General features: G+C 48.3%; 2 long non-coding RNA genes across 3 annotated transcripts; both read left to right on the top strand.

The window, feature by feature from the left end:
• The first annotated feature begins 527 nt into the window (after nucleotides 1–527).
• Nucleotides 528–5948, top strand: LOC126981981 (uncharacterized). Of its 2 annotated transcripts, XR_007734407.1 has the most exons (6): nucleotides 528–1460; nucleotides 1667–1841; nucleotides 2844–3646; nucleotides 4637–5388; nucleotides 5482–5574; nucleotides 5668–5948. It is a non-coding gene; the product is annotated as an uncharacterized LOC126981981 (long non-coding RNA). The 2 variants fall into 2 exon arrangements; XR_007734408.1 differs by having other exon boundaries at nucleotides 5482–5948.
• On the top strand, nucleotides 1854–2604 carry LOC126981983 (uncharacterized). The gene is made up of 3 exons (XR_007734411.1): nucleotides 1854–2021; nucleotides 2122–2271; nucleotides 2497–2604. It is a non-coding gene; the product is annotated as an uncharacterized LOC126981983 (long non-coding RNA).
• Nucleotides 5949–6451: the final 503 nt, after the last annotated feature.

Here is a 6451-nt window from a genome sequence, read left to right as displayed (position 1 = left end):
GGCGGTGTGCCACCTGGCAGTCAGGCTAGCAGGTGACAGGCAAGCTATCTGGTGGTTAGGCTGTCAGTCGGGACATAAGATAGTTAGGCAGGCCACCTTGCGGTCGGGTCGGGCGGGCACCCCACCCTCGGTCAGGTAGGCAGGCAGCAGCGTTCACGCTGAACCGACGGCCACACGACGAACGCACGGAACCCGACGCTACGTTCCGCCGCACTGACGCTCGTCGTACCTCTGCTCGCACGCTTGCGGCGGGTAGGGGGGGGGCGGATGGGCGGACGGCGGGCGACGTGGGAACGGGCGGCGGACGGGTGGTCGGGCGGTTAGGGAGTCGGAGCAACGCTTGAAAGACGCGCAGATAGATGTCAGATTCTCCCGTAGGGAGGTCTGGCAAGGTGATAGTTTAGGCGGCGGAGTTGTACGCGGGCCAGTCTGTGTTACAGCTTTGCCGTCAGGGTAGCTCCTGACGAGCTGCCCAAACGGAGGACCAGTTTTCCTCACAGGAGGAGGCTGGTGGGGCCTAGGTGTTAGGGGTACGACGGTTGGCTCTTTCACAGAACGGGTGTTTTCCGTTCTGCGTTTGAGTCTGCCGCCTTTGGGCGTCTCCCTCTGAGATGTCGGTTAGGATTTCTTTTTTTTATATGTCCGTGTGTGTAACTGTTGCCTTTTAGCCTGTTGTGTTCCTGAGCAGCAAGAAGAGGAGGCTGTGGTGACCCGCCCGATGCGGAAGGCTTCTGGGCCCTGTCGGCGGGGGCGCACCTCTCTGGCTGACTGGTTGACCAGGCTTTGACCAGGTGGCCGGGGAGGCGCATCCTCGCTGGGCGGGGTCTGGGGGCCCTCCGTCTTGGGGAGGTCGCTGCAGCAGGAGGAGGTAACTACTGCTGGTTTTGTAAGGCATTGTGGTTGAGAGCACCTTGCAGCTGTAACGCGAATTTCGTTCCGTAATAAACAATGTACCGCCATGCTGCCTGTCCTTCCTCCCTCCCAGCACTGTGTACGTCTGTGTGTGTGTGTGTGTTGCTTAATTCTCCCTCCCAGCACTGTGTACGTCTGTGTGTGTGTGTTGCTTAATTCTCCCTCACTGCACTGTGCGTACGTCTGTGTGTGTGTGTGTTGCTCTGTCTCTCTCTCTCAATCTGTCTCTCTGTCTCTGTCTCTGTCTGTCTCTCTATCTCTCAATCTCTCTCTGTGTCTTTCTCTCTCTCTAGTTAGTAAAGAACGGGCAACGTTTGCCATGGAAGACTCTACAGTATACATAAGAGTCTACAGTGTACATCCCAACCCTCTACGGCCGTTGCTGCTCCACCCGGGCATTACCACATCCACCCGGGTCTACAAGAAACCTCCACGGCCGAGCCTCAACCACAGAACACACCGCTACGGTTGATGAGGTTCCACGCCCCGGACTACCGCCATGTTAGCCTCCATAATAGTCCTCGGCGCACTTGTTCTGAGACGTCCTGGTGAGTGAGTGTCCTAATTGCCTTTACTGATAATGTCGCAGGTACCCAATGGTTCAGGTGTGGCTTCGGATATTTTTGTTATTGTGTCGTAAATATCCAGTGATTATTTCCTAGTCGCTGAATGTTCATCGCACACAGTTTGTCTTTGAGTAAAAACACTGATTAATATCCATGATCGGTTAGGTTACAAACTCCCTCGATTTCAGACTGGAGAGCTACACAACACTGGTCATCCGCTGAGTGGTTGAATTCCTGGTCTACCGGCCCCTGGAGGAGTGGTCGATTGCCTGGTCTACTGTGGATATGAGTGGTTGATTCCCTGGTCTACCCCTGGATGACGCAGCTGTTCCTATGCAGGGGAAGACTCACACAAGCGATAAGGTAAGATTTTAATGGCTGGGTTTACAAGAGGTTTTAATAGCTGGGTTTACAAGAGGTTTTAATGGCTGGGTTTACAAGAGGTTTTAATGGCTGGGTTTACAAGAGGTTTTAATGGCTGGGTTTACAAGAGGTTTTAATGGCTGGGTTTACAAGAGGTTTTAATGGCTGGGTTTACAAGAGGTTTTAATGGCTGGGTTCAAGAGAGGTTTTAATAGCTGGGTTCAAGAGAGGTTTTAATAGCTGGGTTCAAGAGAGGTTTTAATAGCTGGGTTCAAGAGAGGTTTTAATGGCTGGGTTTACAAGAGGTTTTAATGGCTGGGTTTACAAGAGGTTTTAATAGCTGGGTTCAAGAGAGGTTTTAATGGCTGGGTTTACAAGAGGTTTTAATGGCTGGGTTCAAGAGAGGTTTTAATGGCTGGGTTTACAAGAGGTTTTAATGGCTGGGTTTACAAGATGTTTTAATAGCTGGGTTCAAGAGAGGTTTTAATAGCTGGGTTCAAGAGAGGTTTTAATGGCTGGGATGACAAGAGGTTTTAATAGCTGGGTTTGCAAGAGGTTTTAATAGCTGGGTTCAAGAGAGGTTTTAATAGCTGGGTTTACAAGAGGTTTTAATAGCTGGGTTTACAAGAGGTTTTAATAGCTGGGTTTACAAGAGGTTTTAATAGCTGGGTTCAAGAGAGGTTTTAATGGCTGGGTTTACAAGAGGTTTTAATAGCTGGGTTCAAGAGAGGTTTTAATAGCTGGGTTTACAAGAGGTTTTAATGGCTGGGTTTACAAGAGGTTTTAATAGCTGGGTTCAAGAGAGGTTTTAATAGCTGGGTTCAAGAGAGGTTTTACTGGCTGGGTTTACAAGAGGTTTTAATAGCTGGGTTCAAGAGAGGTTTTACTGGCTGGGTTCAAGAGAGGTTTTAATGGTACATATCTACTGAATGTTGCAATGTTACATATCTTGACATGCTCTCAGGGTAAGGAGTGTTCTGATATGGTGCCTTCCCTCCCCAGCACCTGTCGGACCTGGAGACTCCCCCCTGAGCCTGACGGTGGAGCTGTGGGCCCTGCACCAGACCCCCACACCCCCCCACACCACCCACAGCAGGGGCAGGGCGTTGAGACTCCCCCCACAGGCTAAGACAGGGAGGGACTTGAAGATCCAGGTTTTTGTCATCTGCACAGGAATTGACACATGGTATTTGGGAGCAGCGAGTAGCGGGCTTTTTTAATATAGTTTCCTTTTTTGTGTGTGCCCTTGAGCTGTCTCCTTTGTTGTAGAAAATAAATACTTGACAAGGCTTTCATAGGTATTTGGGGCATTTCCAGAGGTAGTTTAATGACCCTGGTGGTAGTCTGACCCTTCCTCTGCACAATGAACTTGAAAAAAACGCTCATAAAAACACAGATATTAACCTAGTAGCAGCGGGGATCATGTTTCTTAATGGTCCCTCCAAGCGAGAAAAATGAGAAAAAATCACCCCTCACACAAACCATTTCATATATATCAAAGCATTTGCGATCAGATTATGTATCATCTATTTTTGGGGGTTTATATCATGGCACAAATTTGGCCTGTCGCTGCTACACGGTAAAGCCACAAATTTGGCCCATCGCTGCTACCAGGTTAACCTCATTATCGTGTTAAAATCCCTGTATCTCACTGTTATCTTCCTCTCCCTCTATATTATTTGTCAATCTCTCTGTCTCTCACAGATGTCTAAGGTTTCACCCATGCAGCTGAAGGGTGCCAATGCCTACACATGCGTCGACCACAGGTGTGCGCTGGACATTGCCTACAATTCATGGTGCAAATGGTATGTTGGAGGAATTCTTTGATGTATTTGAGGGACTGGGATGCCTGCTGGATGGTACAGGTAAATTACTTGGCTGAGAGATCCCGGGTTCAATTCCCGGGCAGAGTGGAAAAATTTGGGCAGCTTTTCCGATACCCTACGCCCCTGTCCACCCAGCAGTGAATGGGTACCAGGTATTAATCGGGGGTTGTGTCCCGTCTCCTGGGGTCTGTTCCCTTCTCCTATAATCCTTTCCTCTTCTGTCTCTCTCCGGCATATGACCACAGATGTTGCGCCCACTAAACAAAACTCCTTCCTTCCCCTTCTGTCTCTCTCTGGCATATGACCACAGATGTTGCACCCACTAAACAAAACTTTCCTTCCTTCCTCTTCTGTCTCCCTCCGGCATATGACCACAGATGTTGCACCCACTAAACAAAACTTTCCAACTTTCCAACAGTTGAATTACAGTTTGGTCCAAGTGCTGTCCCTGTGGCTCACCCTCCTAGAGAAATACCTGTTGCTCTGAGGGATAAACTTAAGAAGGAATTAGACCATATGGAAAGACTAGGTGTCATTGTTGAAGAAAATGAACCCACAGATTGGCTCAATAGTATGGTTATTACATGTGGCATCCTTGTGTGTTACAGCTAATATATATACTGTGTCATCTGCATATAAAAGTAGTGGATAGGAAACACTAATTGACATACCATTTACATAACATAAGAATAAAATAGCTCCCAGGATTTATATTTATTTATTTATTTTCTTTTAATCAAGGTTTTAGTAAGAAGAGGAACCCTGTACCCTGCCTTCCACTACACACACACACACACACACACACACACACACACACACACAAACACACACACGCAAAAATATATATATAAAAAAACGGCCCAGTGATTTTTTCCATTTCTTTACTTGCCTCCTAAAACATAACCCACCCTCGTTTGACCCCACCATGACCTCCCGCGACCTAACCTAACCTGACCTGACCTTTCCCAGGCAGCGTCGGCGGAGATCGAGCTGGCTGAAGGTTGGCGGCCGGGTCAAGCTCGCCTCGGACAAGGAGTTCTGTGAGATGTTCTCGGCGGATGTTGTTGACCTCGGCCACATCAATGTTACTAAGGTGGTGGAGGTGGGGAACGGCATCTACATTGACGACGGACTCAAGGAGATCGCTGAGACTACTACTACTACTACTATTACTATTACTATCCTCTATACTGATATATGTACTATTAAATCCTCTATACAGCTACTATGTGTACTATTGAATCCCTTATATAGTACTTCCATGACAGCTGATACTTCTACTACTACTACTATGACCACTCAATCCCTGGTAAGTACAATGTCATTATCATCATTATTTAGGTTAAGGTCCATTTAATTCAATCTTCCTGAGCGGTTGGACGCTTTATGGCTCTCCTCCATTCTACTCTGTCTTCCGCCCAATGCTTATACGGTCCTATCAATCCCAAGTCTTCCTGTACACACCTTCTCCATGTTTTCCTAGGTCTACCAACTGGTCTCCTTCCTTCTACCTCCATTCTGCTCTGTCTTCTGCCCGATGCTCATCCAATCCCATCAGTGCCAAGTCTTCCTGTACACCTTCTCCATGTTTTCCTAGGTCTACCAACTGGTCTCCTTCCTTCTACCTCCAATCTCTCCAACACTCCCAGCACTGTGTCCTCCCCTGCTCTCTTTACATGTCCAAACCATCGGAGTCTTTCCCTTCTGAGCACTGTTTCCAGGTCCTCTACTAAAACTCCCGGCACTGTATCCTCCCCTGCTCTCTTTACATATCCAAACCATCGGAGTCTTTCCCTTCTGAGCACTGTTTCCAGGTCCTCTACTAAAACTCCCAGCACTGTATCCTCCCCTGCTCTCTTTACATGTCCAAACCATCAGAGTCTTTCCCTTCTGAGCACTGTTTCCAGGTCCTCTACTAAAACTCCCAGCACTGTGTCCTCCCCTGCTCTCTTTACATGTCCAAACCATCGGAGTCTTTCCCTTCTGAGCACTGTTTCCAGGTCCTCTACTAAAACTCCCAGCACTGTATCCTCCCCTGCTCTCTTTACATGTCCAAACCATCGGAGTCTTTCCCTTCTGAGCACTGTTTCCAGGTCCTCTACTAAAACTCCCAGCACTGTGTCCTCCCCTGCTCTCTTTACATGTCCAAACCATCGGAGTCTTTCCCTTCTGAGCACTGTTTCCAGGTCCTCTACTAAAACTCCCAGCACTGTGTCCTCCCCTGCTCTCTTTACATGTCTCTGCCAAATATTTCCCTCTCCCTGCCTCTGTCCCTGCCAAATCACTCTCCCTGCCTGTGTCCCTGCCATATCTCTCCCTCCCTGCCAAATCTAGCCTCTCCTCCTTACCTAACCTACCTTACCCTACCCTAAGCTACCCTAACCTACCTCTCTCTCCACCAGGTTGACAAGCCCGTCCATGGTTGCCACCAAGCTGGGATTTTTCAGCCGCCGCCGAGTGGCTTAAAACTACCCACATGCTGTCCAGAAGACCACCTATCAACCCGGACTCTAGATTCTAGGATTAAAGATGAGCTCCGGGAGGGCAGCATGAGCCAATGCAAGATGGCGTATGTATATACTTATGAATGTATATACTTAGAATATCTCTTTGATAAGGCTTTCGTCGGAGTTGTGGATATTTCCAGGGGTAGTTTTATGACCCTGGTGGTAGTGTGACCCCTCCTCTGTACCATGAACCTGAAGAAACACCTATTTGACAAGGCTTTCATAGGAGTTTAGGGCATTTCCAGGAGTAGTTCTATGACCCTGGTGGTAGTGTGAC

The sequence above is a fragment of the Eriocheir sinensis genome, chromosome 49, assembly GCF_024679095.1.
Source record: "Eriocheir sinensis breed Jianghai 21 chromosome 49, ASM2467909v1, whole genome shotgun sequence".
In the NCBI taxonomy this organism is placed as follows: domain Eukaryota; kingdom Metazoa; phylum Arthropoda; class Malacostraca; order Decapoda; family Varunidae; genus Eriocheir; species Eriocheir sinensis.
Note: the sequence above shows the minus strand (reverse complement) of the source record. Positions and strands in the feature narration are given on the sequence as shown.